We start from the raw sequence: 14,488 nt of genomic DNA on the forward strand, positions 1-14,488 counted from the left end.
TTTGCTCCCTCGCCCCTCCTTCCCCGATCTTCCTCCCCAGGGCACATTTGGGCACCTTCAACAAGAGCCCCTCTATGTGACAGACCCGGGCTAGGTGCGGTGGGATGAAAAGCAAGGAGGTGGGTGGGGGACAGGACCGCACTTAATGAGTTGCTTCTATGTCACAAGTACTTTGCGAAGGGCTAGACCCCCATCCTCTGACTTGATTTCCTTTTCACAACAGTTCTGTGACCAACTGACAATCGAGTAGTGCAACGGGCTCTTCATTAATAACCATGAAGGTCGATGTAGTAAGGGCCTGGGGAAGGAAAACAGAAAGTGCCCTGGGGGTGGCCCAGAGGAGGTCAGGTGGGGCTGGGGCTTCCCTTGGGGGAAGGCTCACCAGCAGTCTTTCCACATCCAGGATACTAACTCCAAAGACTCCCTGCTTTCCAAGCACTTTGCTCTGAGACCGAGGTCAAGGTTGATGCCCAGAAAGTACTGATCTCCCAAGCAGAGCAGACACAAGAACCCCAGGGGCAGGAAGCACAGGAAGGGGGCCCAGGCTTGGCAGGAGCTTAGTTCAAGTTACTGATAGACCTGCACCCCCACTGACCCGAGGCCTTAGGACAGAGACTACTACAGGGTTTCCACACTCTACCCTCCGGACTCGCAGGCCAGAGCCAGGGGTCCCATGATGCACTGCTTTACTGAGAACCCACAGTACCAGGCACACATGGTCCCTGCACGCCCACCCCCGCCCCAGAGGCCTGACCATGCTCACCTTTTCCAGTAATCTAATGAAAACAAGGAGGAAGCTTCAACTAAGTGCTAACCTGGCTTTAATACCTCTCCTTAGCATCCTACGTGTGTGTGCTGACAGCCTCTAACCAAGAGAATGCCCAAGCTCGCTTCTAACAAAGGCAATGAAGGTACAGTGGAAAGAAATTACTGATCCACTTCGCGGGGGGAAAATGAGTGAACTAAAAAGAAAACATTTTCTCCTCTATGGTCTTCTTATTGTAAGGGCAATACAGGCTCATTCCTAAAAAAACCCAGAAAATACAGAAAAGGAAAAGGAAGAAAACAAAAACCACCATCTATCCTGGCTATTCAGGGACAGCCCCATGCACACTTTGCAATATCTATATTTTTGTGCATATAGGTATTTTAAAAATGGGATTATATATTATAAACTGCCTCGTAATATGCCTTTTTTTCCTGCTTAACAATATTCATAAATTTCTATGCTGTCCTGACTGCCTTTGCTAGAGGGGAATTTAGCTGGTCTCTTGGTTAGGGGCCATTATAGATACTTTGGGTGTTAGGGGCACCCGGTGGCTCAGTTGGTTAAGCATCTGACTTCGGCTCAGGTTATGATCTCACGGTTTGTGAATTCAAGCCCTGCGTCAGGCTCTGTGCTGATGGCTCAGAGCCTGGAGCCTGCTTCAGATTCTGTGTTTCCCTCTCTCTCCCTGCACCCCCACCAAAATAAAAAAAATTAAGATTAAAAATTAAACATTAAAAAAAAAATTAAGATACCTCGGGTGTAAAGGTTCGTACTTATTTGCTAGTTGATGCCTCCTCCTCGATTTAACTTGACTAGTTGAAAGAGAATTAGAAAGAAAAAGAGAGTCTATGAATGTACACTGGTAGCCATCTTGAATAATTTTGTTCTAGAACAAATATTGGAAGAATTCTCCAACCTCTGGGTTTCCAGCACCCATCTCCTCTAAATAAGGAGGGTCTTCTGGATATCTGGATGTTCAGAGGGCAACTGTGAGTGGAAGGAAGTCCTTGTCTTCCTGGGATTCCCTGAGATTTGTGCCCTGGTCACCAAGGACCCAGTTGCTGAAGTCTGTGTTCCCAAGGGAATAAAAGGAAAAACTGGTAATTACTCAGTCAACTGAGCAAAGCAGATGGTCTGATTTCATGCCCACCTGAAAGTAAATGTTTTGGACCTGAACTCTTAAGTGTGGCTGAGTTAACCAGATAACAATCAGGCCTGCCCCCACCCCCCCCATAGAACCATGGAGGCTAATTCTCCCACAGCTGAGCATAGTGTGAACAAATCAAAAGTCAAAGGTCAAAAAAGTTCCAAAGGTATTTTGGAATGTCCCAGAGGCCTCTTGGTCTTGTGTCTATGAACATTCCAATACAGGAAATCTGCTCCCAATTTCCTTGTGCGAATGGGGGTGACAATTAGGAGAACAAAGTGGGCAACACTTGAAAACACAGCACCGGTGATTCTGATATGGCACCCTCCTCATACACCCCAAACCTCCTGCCTCTTTTTGTGCAATTAATGCACAAAACCAGGGAATGAGGAAGGGGGTGTGGAGCATATCACGCCCCACCCAGGTAGACTGAGCCTAGTACAGGGCCTGGCATGGAGTCGCTGCTTAAGATAGCTTGTTGGATGGATGGGTGGATGGATGGATGGACGGATGGGTGGACGGAGGGAGGAAGGGAGGAAGGGAAGGAGGAATACACAGAGAATTTACAGTCAGGGCGTGCATAAAGGACACCAGGGAGTTTAGCTGCTTTAGCATCAGATGCATGTGTGAAAGTGGCAGGAGGTGAACTTCTGAAGGTGTGACAGCTAACTGTAGCAGAAACAACACTTAATGAGCACTTGGTAAGTGCCCAGGCACCACGCCAGGTGCTTTCCATGCCCAGGACTCAAGTCCTGTCTGCCGCACTGCTGCCTCCCTGGTTGCCAGCATAAGATGGTGGGGGGGGGGGGAGGCACTCCTCACAAGGCTCTTTCCATCCCTTAACCTTCCCCAGCTCACATGGCTGGATTCCAGCCTGAGAATAAGCTGTGTCTACCCAGGATTAGAATGTGTCAGGGTGCATTCAGGAGAGTCTGGGAACAGGTGGCCAAGCATCTGTTGTTTGAAGGAGCAAGCTGCCCACCAAACATGAGTCTTCTAAGGCAGATGGAGTTGAAGCCCTGAAAGGGTCTCAGATGGTTCCCTCAGGGTTGGAGGTGACAGGAGATTTGGGTACAGCTGGCTTTTGTCTCTAAGATAGCCCTCTGGCTCTTCTCCCATGGTTCCAATATCCCTTCGTTCACCTGTTCATTCACTGATTTGAGACGCAAGTATTGAGTACCTATCATGTACCAGGTTCCGCACCAGGGAAGGAGTCCTAAAGGGGGAGGCACAGGAAAATCGAAAGGGGGAGGTGTCTCTAACATCTCTGAGATAGGAACACAAGTCCCCTTGGGGCCTATGGTACAGGCGTCAACACACAGATGGGGAGGGGGGTTGTCCCACCTCTGTGGAGCACACAGTGTGGCAGGGCACCCTTGACCCCGGCCCACACTCCACAGGGAGTGGCAGGCCCCAGCACGGGGAAGCAAGTTCACAGGTGCACAAGGGAACAGTCATGGGACACCCTGGGGCACACCAAGGGTGGTGGTGAGTGCAGTCCCAGACCATGTGGAAGCTTAGCTGCTGGAAACCCAGTGTTCTTACACTAGAGTGGCAGAAACAACCTGGAAAATAGTGTTTGTTGCTTCCATTGTGGCCCTAATTTATACCCAGCAAGTATGGCGTGGGAGACACAGGCTATACTTATATTATGGTTGTTAGGAATTATAGAAGGTTGGGGGCGCCTGGGTGGCTCAGTTAAGTGCCCAACTTCGGCTCAGTTCTAGAGTCTGAGCCCTGCATCAGGCTCTCTGATGTCAGCATGGAGCCTGCTCTGTGCCCCCCTCTCTCTGCGCCTCCCCCACTTGTGCTCTCGCTCTTTCTCAAAAGTAAAATAAACACATAAAACATTTTTTAAAGGGGATTACAGAGGAGTTTTCAAATTGAGGTGAAATTCACATAACAAAATCATTTTAAGCCGAACAATTCCCAATATTGTGCCATCGCCACCTGTACCCAGTTTCTCAAACATCTGAAAAGAAAGCCCCATACCCATTTACCACTTGCTCTCCGCTCCCTCTTCCTCAGCTCCTGGAAACCACCCATCAGCTTTCCGAATATTTCGTACAATTGAGACACAATATGTGACCTGTTGCGTCTGGTTTCTCTCACCTAGTGTAATGTTCCCATCGTTCATCCACTTGGGGGCATGTTTCCGCACTTCACTCCCTTCCTATGGCTGAACACTATTCCATCGATATACCACAACTTGTCGATTCGTTTATCTGTCGATGGATAGTTGGGGAGTTTCTCCCTTTGGGCCACTGTGAGGAGTGCAATGAACACTTGTGTACAAGCATTTGCCTGAATCCCTGCTTTCCCTTTTTTTGGAGTGGGATTACTGAAGGGAAATCATAGCTCTTTGAGCTAGAATGAACTCTAAGGTCAGTTCTTCCAATTTTACACACAGGGAAACTGAGGCCATTATTTGCCCTGCTGTGGGCCACCTCCGTGTCAGGATAGGAGGTGTGGCCAGAAGCCAAGGTATCGGAGGCTCTCCCCTTGTCTGTTGCTCACAGTATGGATTCCAAGGTGCCACCTGCACATGATGTTTATGGGGTGGGTGAATGAAAGAAAACATTTACCCCTGGTTTCTAAAAGTATTACCCACTAGGAAAAGGGAAGTGCCCCTTATCCCATTTCAAAGGTTCAAAGGATCTTGAGGTCGGAATAAAATGAGCCCAGCAACCACCTCCCTTGGAAGAGACAAATGCAACCAGAGTGGGATCAGCGGGTGCTTGTCACTCCATTCCCTAACCTGTCCCCTCCTGGCTACCTCGGCTTCTCCTCGTCACCTCCCGCAGTAGGGGGTGAAGTTGGCTGTGCCTCAGTGAGTCACCGTGGCTCAAGGAGAAGGGGGCCAGCTCACCCCTCAGCCAGAGCCTTGTAGGAGCCATACTCATGGAAGAATGCCCTCACTAGGCAGAGCCAGTGGGCTCAAGCCCACTCGATAGGCCAGCTGCTGTTCCATTGGGCTCTATCGGGCTCTCATGGTACCAAACGATTCCATTTTGCAGGGCATGATGTGGTCCCCAGGACTTCCTGCCTAGGAGGCGATAGGAGGTCTGGGCAAAGGGTCTGTGGTAGTAGAACCTCAGAGGGGACCAGGCAAAGGCAACACCACTGGCAAGAGACCCTAGTCTGTTGGCCAGTGAGCATGTGGCCAAGGGTTACAGGGCACGGTCAAGCTCCTTCCTTGCCCTTTCACCTCCTCCATCAGTGGGACTGTTGAAACTTAGGTCAGCTGCACAACAAAGCTACCCTAAGGACAGCGCTGCTAAGGAGCAGGGAGGGGCTCGGAGCTCACCACCCTCCCCGCTCTATTCCCCGTGCTGTCCCTGACTGGCCCTGGCCTGGTCATTTGACGTCTGGGGGCCCCTGATCCTGCATCCGTAAGGGAAGGAACTGTCTCTGTACCATTCCTTTAAGCTCTGAAGGGCCCTTGGCAGTGACCTCCACACCCCGGCAGGTGTGTACCTCACACTGGATGTGGGACAGCAGGCTGTGGCTGACACGGCACCGTGTAAAGCGTGGTGAGCTGTCCCGACTCACAGGCTGCCGTGGGCTGGGCCGGTCCCCGTCATGATGCACACAGCTAGCCTCCGAGCCCACAAGGCCGGAGCAGCCACAGAGCCCACGCTTTTCTCAGACTGGCTGTCGCCCTGTCCACCGTTCCTCTCCTGCCTCTATCACTTCAGAGAGTCCGGATGAGCCCGCGGGCTCACTCCCGCCTCCTTTCCCACTCGGATTCGTGTCTCCTTTCGTCCACTCGTGCTCTGTGTAACCTCTCACCAGTATTACTGCAGCCTTCTTGGGAGTCAGACACCGGCAGACCTACAGCCCTCCCTGGGGAGCCCACGGCGGGGACAGCCAGGCAGCCCCGCGATCGGATAAATGCACTCTGGAGGGTTACATCTGAGGACAAGGATGCTCATCCAGAATAATGGGGCAGCAGAAAGGAATGGCTAAGCCTGTTGGGCGGGGCTGAAGAGAGGATCAGAGGCACCTTAGAGGACGTGGCCTCTTGGGGAGCAGAGAGGACAAATGCCTAGAGGCCCTGGACAGGCTGGCCGTGTGGGAACACCTGAAGTGCAGGTAAGAAGCCACATGCTCCCTGCACCCTCCTACTCCCACCCCAGTCCCAGCCAGTCCCCAGCCCCCTGGCCTACAGTGGCTCTCTCCTTCCTGTCTCTACAGATCCACAATTAGCATTTCGCCACTCCTGATGCTGATGGTTTGCCCTTCTACGACAGATCCCCCGAGGCCCTGGACCTCCTCTCGTATTCCGGTGCCTTCCAGAATCAGGGACACTGATCATGGGACAGCTGGCAAATGGTGCTCCAGGCTGCGGTCCTTCCACCAAGCAGGCGGTCCTTCTGTCCTCAAGCACGTGGAGCAGCAGCAGGGGACAGTGGGATTCCAGCTTGCCCTGGGGACTGACCCCCTACAGAGATACCACAGAGCTTCTCCTCTTACTTGGGGTAAGGTCCTTGAGGCGCGTGCACAACAACAGCTAAAATTACGGATCTTCTTAATGCAAATATACAAGAAGCAGAGTAGAAACCTACCTGCAATGAACACGAGAGCTCAGGGGCCAGCGCTCAGTCCCAGGGCAACTCAACGGCCTCACTTCCGGTGAGACTTGGCAAGGCTCCCGGCCCCGAGAGACGGGCCCTGCAAGCTCACAGCACAGGGGCGCGGAGTCTGTACTTGCGACTCTGGTTTTCTGATGCTCAACACCTCTGGAACGCCCCACGTCATGGCGGGCAAACACATCTGATGTAGCTGTGAAAGGGAGGCGGTTCTGTGGCTGATCTGAAGGCTGTGATTCTGCTCATTCTAAGGACTTCTTTCCAACACCCCCAGCAGGGTCCTCCTCCCAGGTTCTTCACTCAGTCCCTGCTCCCCAGTCTCGGCATACTGCCCGCAGTTCAACAGGTGTCCGACGTCAGGTTCAGTTCAGCAAAACGTTTTGAACTCCTACTCTGTTCCAAAGACTCGATACCTGAGCCATCCCACATGGGAGCAGCAAGCCACACATGGCTACTGGCACATAAAACTTGGCTAGTCCAATGAAGATGGGCCGTGGGTATAAAATATATGCCAGATTTTGAAGATCTGGCACCAAAAGAGTGGAATACAGCATTCATAACTTTATATGAATTATATATCGAAATAATAATGATATTATTGAGGAGACTGGGTTCACTAATATACAACACTAAGATTAACCTCACCTATTTCTTTTTCTTTTTTCAGTATGACCACTAGGAAAACTTTAAGGTGCAAGATGTTTCTGTAAGACAGTGCTGGTCTATATACCCAGGGATGCCAGGAGAAGAAAGTTGGTCCTCACCCTCAGGCTTCACCAGGGTTTGGGGCCCTGGAGTATTCCAAATGAGTTGACATGAAAACAGCGTCCAGGGCACCTGGGTGGCTCAGTCAGTTAAGTCATGACTCTGTCTGACTCTTGATTTTGGCTCAGGTCAAGATCTCACAGTTCATGAGATTGAGCCCCACGTCGGGCTCTGTGCTGACAGCCCAGATCCTGCTTGGGATTCTCTCTCTCTCTTTCTCTCTCTCTCTTTCTGCCTCTCCCCGACTTTCGTGTGTGTGTGCGTGTGCGCTCTCTCTCTCAAAATAAATAAATAAAATTTAAAAATAAAATGAAATGAAACAGCCCCACAAGGCATTTGTTTTCCACATAATTATGCACCATCCTCTTGCACCACCTGCTTGGAGAAGATTCCAACACACCAAATTTCATACAGGGCAACAGAGCGTTAAGGTATCTGGGGCCAGATGTGGGGTCTGATCCATCATTTTCCTCCGCAGGTGAGGCAACAGGTAAAAGTCTTCCACACCAGTCTCCGGACACGAGCACATTGTTGGTCATGCTGTAATTTTCCCAACCCACCTCCGTGACTACCAATCACGTCACCTATCTTCAGGGACCCAAGACGGAACGGAGCCGTCCCTCAGGTTCTCAGCAGAGAAGCAGCAAGCTCAGAGAAGGGCTAGAATCCGGCTGAGAAGGGAAGGGCCATGCAAGCAGTCTCAGCTCCTTGGCTGTCCTCTGGGGCATTTGGCTGTGGCGAGGTACTGGTCGGGGGGAGGTGCACCACATGACCAGATACTTGGAAAGAAAGAGGAAGTACAGACAAATCGCGTGCTCTGAGTCCCTTCCACAGGCTGGACATGGTTTTTATGTAATCCCACTACCCTCCCCACAACCCTGCTAGGTGGGTGTGGGCTCAAATTATGGACAAGAAAACAAAGGCTCAGAGGCTTAAGTGACCCAGCCTGGTGCACTCCCCACAGAACGCTCCCCACAGAAAGGATCTGACGCATGAAATTGTTGGAGGGTGGGGCCTGGCCGAGAAATCAGGCCACGTGTCCTGGATTCAAATTTCATGAACTAGGTGATCTTGGACAAGTGCTTTCCCCTCTTAAACCTCAGTTTCCTTAAAGAGAAAATGTAGCTGTTGGTGGACAAGGCCAGTGTTTCTCTCACTTGTGAAAACTATAAGTCACCATAGCATTTTTTTTGTCGTGACCAGGAAATAAACCTGTGTGTGTGTAAAACTGAACGAAAAGCTTGGTTGAATATTTACGTTAAGTGCACATGAGGAAGGCTGATATTTTCTATTCTGTTCTGTTTTTCTATCTCTTTGTATCTTTTTCAGCTGGTGGATTGCCATCCGCTAGATGAATCAAATGACCCACATGAGGTTGCCACCTACAGTTTGAAAAACATGGTTCTAAATGATTGATTTCCAAGCACCTCTCCAGAACTAATAACCTGAGGGTTTGTAACTGACGCCAGACTGAAAATCTGTAAGCACCTCGGTCTCTCTTTCCTTCTCAATATTCCTCCTTCCCTTCCAACTCCCTTTCCCCTCCTCTCGTGCTCCCGCCACCCCCACCTCCTCAACAGGCTAAGCAGAGAATTTACCACGTTTCTCTCCGCCCAAGGGCACCCTGGCACCAGGGAGGGACAAGAGGAGGCCGCTCTACAAAACGGTGCCTCTGACCCCCAGATCTTCCTTTCTGGAGGCCATTTGCCAGGACATGGAAATCTCTCTATTCCAACGGAATGCTTCTCCGTAATGGACTTAGTTGGAACAGGGCTTTGCCGCCCAATCCAGCAGCAAAACATGTTCCAGAGCCCAGAAAAAAGATGACATTGAGAAGTTCTCCTGATTGTAAACGGTGCCTGTGGAAGGCAGTCCAGTTACTCCTTCCGATCATGAGGCTATAAAGTGCCTTGTTTTAGCAACCCCTTCCAGGAACTTCTTCTTCCTCCTACCTTGTCGCTTCAGTGGCCCAGGACGAGCAGCTGGATGTGCCCTGATCCCGCACAGCAGATGCCGAATTGTGTTGGCAGAAGCAGACCTTTAAACACAGCCGAGATATCTGTCTGGGGGTTGTTGCGGGGACAGCCTTAACCTCCTTGCTGCCAAGTGCCTGTGGAAAGCCTCTACACCCAAGCATTCTAGAAGCTTCTGAGGGTGTGAGGCCTCCTCTGCATCCATTACCCCTGGGGGGATGTCCCACTATGAAGTGTGGTGTTGGGAGGCAAGCGGCAGCTAAGGAGGGTGGTGGTGGCGGGGGGACAGGGAAGGACGGAGCCCAGCAGAGGCTCAGCTCTCAGAAGGCAGGGAAGGGAACTGGCGGCCAGGAGAGGAGCTCAGTGTGGGGCAAACACACGTCGTTCTCTCCCGACTGCTGGCTGTTTTGGTGACCCTCCCTCTACCTGTTGCCTCGACTGGGTAAATGCCTGTGTTTCATTTCTTTTATTTCAATTGTTCTCTTAGGACCTATTCCATCCCGGCCCTGGGTTAACTCTTGGACGTGGCGTCAGGTGATTCTTCCGGTCCTGGCCAGTGTTCCCTCACCACTCCTGTGTCCCTCGGGGCTGACTCCGGTGGGGGCCACAAATCTGAACTTCACGGCGGCATTCAACATACACCTGGAGACCCCAGTGGGCTGTGAGCCAGGGATGAGTGAACTGCTCAGGCCCCAGCTCCAGGCCTTGGCTTGCGCTTATACAGATTTAGACCCAGCATGGCCAAAATGGGCTTCTTGGGACCCTCTGGGCCAGGACCGAGCACTCCCCCATGCTTCTTGGATTCCTCAGAGGTCCTAGTTTGCAGGCACCTGGCAGGACACAGGCAGAAAGGACGGCTGCTTGCATGGGGTGTGGTTTCAGGAGCCGGGAAGAGCCTCTCTCACCCTGATCCCTTTCCTACTGTACCCCCAAGCCACCTTGGTTGTCTGATGCCCATAATTCCACAATCAAACCTTCATTCCTTTGGGGCAAGCCAAACTTGGACTTTAGCCCATATTAAAATGCCCATCCCTGGGAGTGGCGTCATTAAAATCTTATCAGTCACTTATCTCTTAGAATGAATAAGTTCATTCAAATAAACTCAGCTGAACTCAAGGGCCTCGTTTGTGTCTGGGCCTCTGCTGGGCCTTCCGGGGGGATGGGAAGGTGCGAAAACATAGTCCTTGCTTCCAAGGCCCATAGGCTCCTTCCTGAGGGCAGGCTTTGAGGAAGGGATAGGAATGTGCCGGACAAAGGAGGAGGAGGGAGAGGGAAAGAAGAGACCCATTTCTGCATCCAAGCATGGTGTGATGCACGCCCAAGGGACTTGTCACTTCCCCCCCTCCCCCACAGAATTTTTCTCACCAGAGAAGTCTGGCACAGGCGCATAGCAGACGGGAATTCATGCTCCCTAAACAAAGGTGAGCCGACCACAGTTGGCATTTCTGCTCTGCTATGTATTAGCCGTGACTCGGAGTAAGTGACCTAACAAGCTCTCTATGCCCCAGCGTTCTCATCTGTCAAATGCGGAGAAGAACAATACCCACCTTCTAGGGTTGTTATGAGGATTGAAAGAGTTGGTAAGCCTGATGGACTTATCATTCCCTAGTAACTTCCAGAATCACTGCAAAGAGATGTAATTGTCTCCTGCTTCAACTGTGGGCCCACGTATGCTGCTTGCTCCCAGATAAGATCACGGACAAGGTAATGAGATGTCATATATCGAGGCATTGGTATGCATGTCCCAGTTTATTATAACAAGGCAGGAGAGGCAGCAAAGGCTGGGAAAGACTCTAAAGTTTCCTTCTTTCTTTCTTTAATTAAGGGGGGGGGGGGAGAGAGAATGTGAGCGGGGGAGAAGGGCAGAGGGAGAGAGACAGAATCCCAAGCAGGCTCCACACTCGGCACAGAGCCCGATGCGGGGTTCCATCCCATGACCCTGGGATCACGACCTGAGCCAAAATCAAGAGTCCGGGACTCAACGGACTGAGCCACCCAGGGGCCCCTCTGAAGTTTCTGATAGGAGGACAGCAAGCACAGAGGGTGGGCCTTGTAGTAGCAGCTGAGGGCAGCTTCGGTCTGGAAGCAATAGACCACATACTTCTCAAGAATCTCAAGAAGGTGAAGGGGCCAATGGATGGGGGAATAGGGTTTGCCACAGGCTACCAGAGCATGAAACCGTGTCATCAGGGGGAAGCGACAGTTGGCAGTCTCTAAGAGAATGTAGCCAGACCTGAATCTCTCAGGCGGTAGGTCCTCCAAGAGAGAGGGAAGAGAGCAGTCCAGAGTGTGAGCACGGGGCTGGCGGGCGGGGCAGGGCAGCCCCTTTCCTGTTGTCCCAACAGGAGAGGGATGGTATCACGTCATTCTTTTTCCAGCTACTTAGTGCAAGAGTTAGGATGTGACTGCAGGCCAGAGTCTAAACCTCATGCTCCCTTCACTGAATTATGCTACCTTGTTAAACATAGAATTTTATTTTTATCGGCACATACGTATTTGATTTTAAAATGTATACACGTCCGTGAATAAAATTTGGAAAGTAAAAAAAAAAAAAAAAAAAATCACGTTAATAAAAAGAAATGGACACCTCTGTTGCTACCTCCTAAAAGCAATTCCTGTTAAAAAGGAGTTGATAATGTGAGTACCCGGCCTGGCCGGGAGGAGGTGCTCAGTCTACATTAGCCAGGATTAGTATCTACTGGTAAATCTCTTCAGGGGAAACCGAGTGTTGGCTATGCTGAGCTGGGCTTCGGGCTCAGTGTAAGGAATGCTGGTCATGGACAGATGCTAGGACCTCTTACGGAGGTCTGGGATCTTCGGAGACCCCTCCCTGCCCTGGCCAGTGTCCAGGGCAGGTTCGGTGACTCTGGCCCAGGTGGGAGGCCTCTGAGGGGCTCTGGCTCCTTCTCCAGGATCCCCAGCTGTTGTGCTGACCATGTGTGGGCCGTCTCAGCCAGAGGTGATCAGAGGCCAGGCCACTGATGGGTTAGCGCTTGTCCCAGGCAACTTGTGGCTGTCCCAAGAGGGGCAGGCTGGGCAGTTAGGCTGCCTCTCTTCTCTCCCTGCACTAGGGACTCTGAACATTGCTGGCCAATTCACCTTCTCAGCAGACAACTTGGATCATGCCATCCTCTAGCTCCAACACCTTCAATAGGTTGTTGGTACTTTGGACCGACTATGGGTACTTGGTACTTAGTACTTCACCCATGGCATGAAGGAGAATCCCTTAAGCTGGCATTCACTCTGCCCCCACCTGCTTCCTGGGCGTTTCTTTTTCTCACTGCTGTTCCCACCTAATAGCCCCAGAGAGCACTCGCTGAGCTCTGAGGCTGTGCTCCGAACTGCTAAACAACCTCGTGAGGTAGGTACTATTATTACCCTCATTGCATAGATAGGGCACTGAGTCACAGAGAAGTTAAGAAACATACTCAAGGTCACCTAGCTAGCTGGCGGAGCTGGGATTGAATCCCAGTAAGCCAGGCTTCAGACCTGCTGTTCCTATTTGCGGTCCCACGGGGCCACACCCAGGGATCTGTCAGTCTGGATCACTTCCTGTTCCCCCAACACCCGTGCATGGTCCTGCTGAGCGCCCCACTGCTCAGGCAGAACACGTCCTGCCCTGCTTGCTGTCTTGGAGTTGCACATGCCATTGTATCTGCCTTATTGGGTTCCAAGGGCTCGTCTGTGCATCGCTGGTCTTCCTACAGCAGCCCAAGCTGGCCTAGAACTGTTTGTTAATGAATATATGATGAATGAATGAATAAATGAGTGAATAAATGAGTGAATATATGATGTGAATGAATATATGATGTGCAACAGGTTTTAAACTTGGCAAGCACTCCAATACTTCCCATTTAATCAAGTTCTGTGTTGGAGTGGGTATTATTGTCCCCATTGTGTAAATAATAACAATAACAATAACAACAATAATAATAATAGGTTCCATTTATTAAATGCTTACTCTGTTAGGTACTGTGCTAAAGGGTTACCATATATTTTCTCAGTAACTGTTTCCAACTATTCTGAGCAGTAGCTTCAATTACCCCATTTCCCAGATGAGAACACTAAGGGTCAGGAATACCAAGGGACTTGCCCAGCAGATTCTTGGAGGGCCACCCCTGCGTCTTCCAGTGCTGGTTCCTCAGCCCTGGCTCTTTGCTATCCAGGATCCACTATCCTCCCAGGTCTGGAGGAGGCACTGAGAGGGCGTCCCAAAAGGACGACATCTGAGTTCTATGAACAAAGGCAAGATATGAGGAAGTGCCAGTGTATTCGGGTGACAAGGGGGACGCTGGGGTTCCTATGAGAAGGTGAAGTCTCCAAGTCAAAGAGTTGAATACGGTGTAACCTTAAAATATGATTCTTGCCGGCTGAGTGTGGGGGGGGGGTCTTACAGATCCCTTTTCAGGATGTGTTTGCTTTAAAAATAGGCTACGTCCTTATTCTTATTCCTAGTTGCTCTCCCACTTCTCAGATTTGATTCGAAGTGGTCAGAGCTGAGAGCTGGGCTCACGCCTGCCACACCCCCACCCTGCCCTGCTCCTGGGAGCTGCCCAGCGGCTGCTGTCTGATGCCTGCTAATACCAGACTCGAGACCAGTGACGGATCCGATCCCAGGGAAGGTATTTTCCCCAATTTTTCTTATTTCTCGGTGAACTGCTGTTGCCTTTTCACCTTATTCTACTTCATTCTTTCTTTTCTACTCTTTAAAGCTACCATTTACTTTCTGAAAAGACTAAAAGCAGATTTACCAACCCCCCCCCCCACGTATGTACATATATACACGCATACATGCATACATGTGACGAAGAGCAGCCGTGCTGTCCTCCTCAGCCAGTTCGGGATGTTACTCTGAACATCCACACCTTCGGTTAAATGAAACCAGGCCATGCACGGGCTACAGTGCTAAATGGACTTAGGAAGAGAGAAGTGTTACAATGAAAGCATAAAGATTTGGTCTGGGCCTTCTTCACCTTAGTCTCACAGTCTAACAGGAGAGGAACACTGACCCCCCAAATGCCCCCTAGGCTCCCATTACCTTGGGCTCCACCAAATGAATGATACAGTCGTAAGTTAGCCCCACAGGAGCTTACAGGAGGGACCCACCGCCTTGAGGTCGGGCTGTCAGAGAGCCTAGACCTTGAAGGATGGACAACATTTAGGGACAGAGAAGCTGTAGCCCTAGAAGGGGCTGGGCAGATGGTCTATCAGACACAAGACAAAAATCAGACCTGTATAAACA

At 50.9% G+C, this 14,488-nt stretch overlaps 1 protein-coding gene across 4 annotated transcripts in view; it reads right to left on the reverse strand.

Annotated features, from left to right (window-relative positions):
• The window catches only part of ZBTB7C (zinc finger and BTB domain containing 7C), a 350,726-nt gene that overhangs the window by 47,515 nt on the left and 288,723 nt on the right, over positions 1-14,488 (reverse strand). The window contains exon 4 of one of the 4 annotated variants that reach the window (XM_060613794.3): positions 6,485-6,701. The exons of the other annotated variants lie outside the window; for them this stretch is intronic. The gene's annotated coding sequence lies outside the window, so the exon portion shown is untranslated. The remainder of the gene's footprint in view (positions 1-6,484; positions 6,702-14,488) is intronic. 4 annotated transcript variants of the gene reach the window in all.

The sequence above is a fragment of the Panthera onca genome, chromosome D3 (assembly GCF_046562875.1).
Source record: "Panthera onca isolate mPanOnc1 chromosome D3, mPanOnc1 haplotype 2, whole genome shotgun sequence".
Taxonomy (NCBI): Eukaryota; Metazoa; Chordata; class Mammalia; order Carnivora; family Felidae; genus Panthera; species Panthera onca.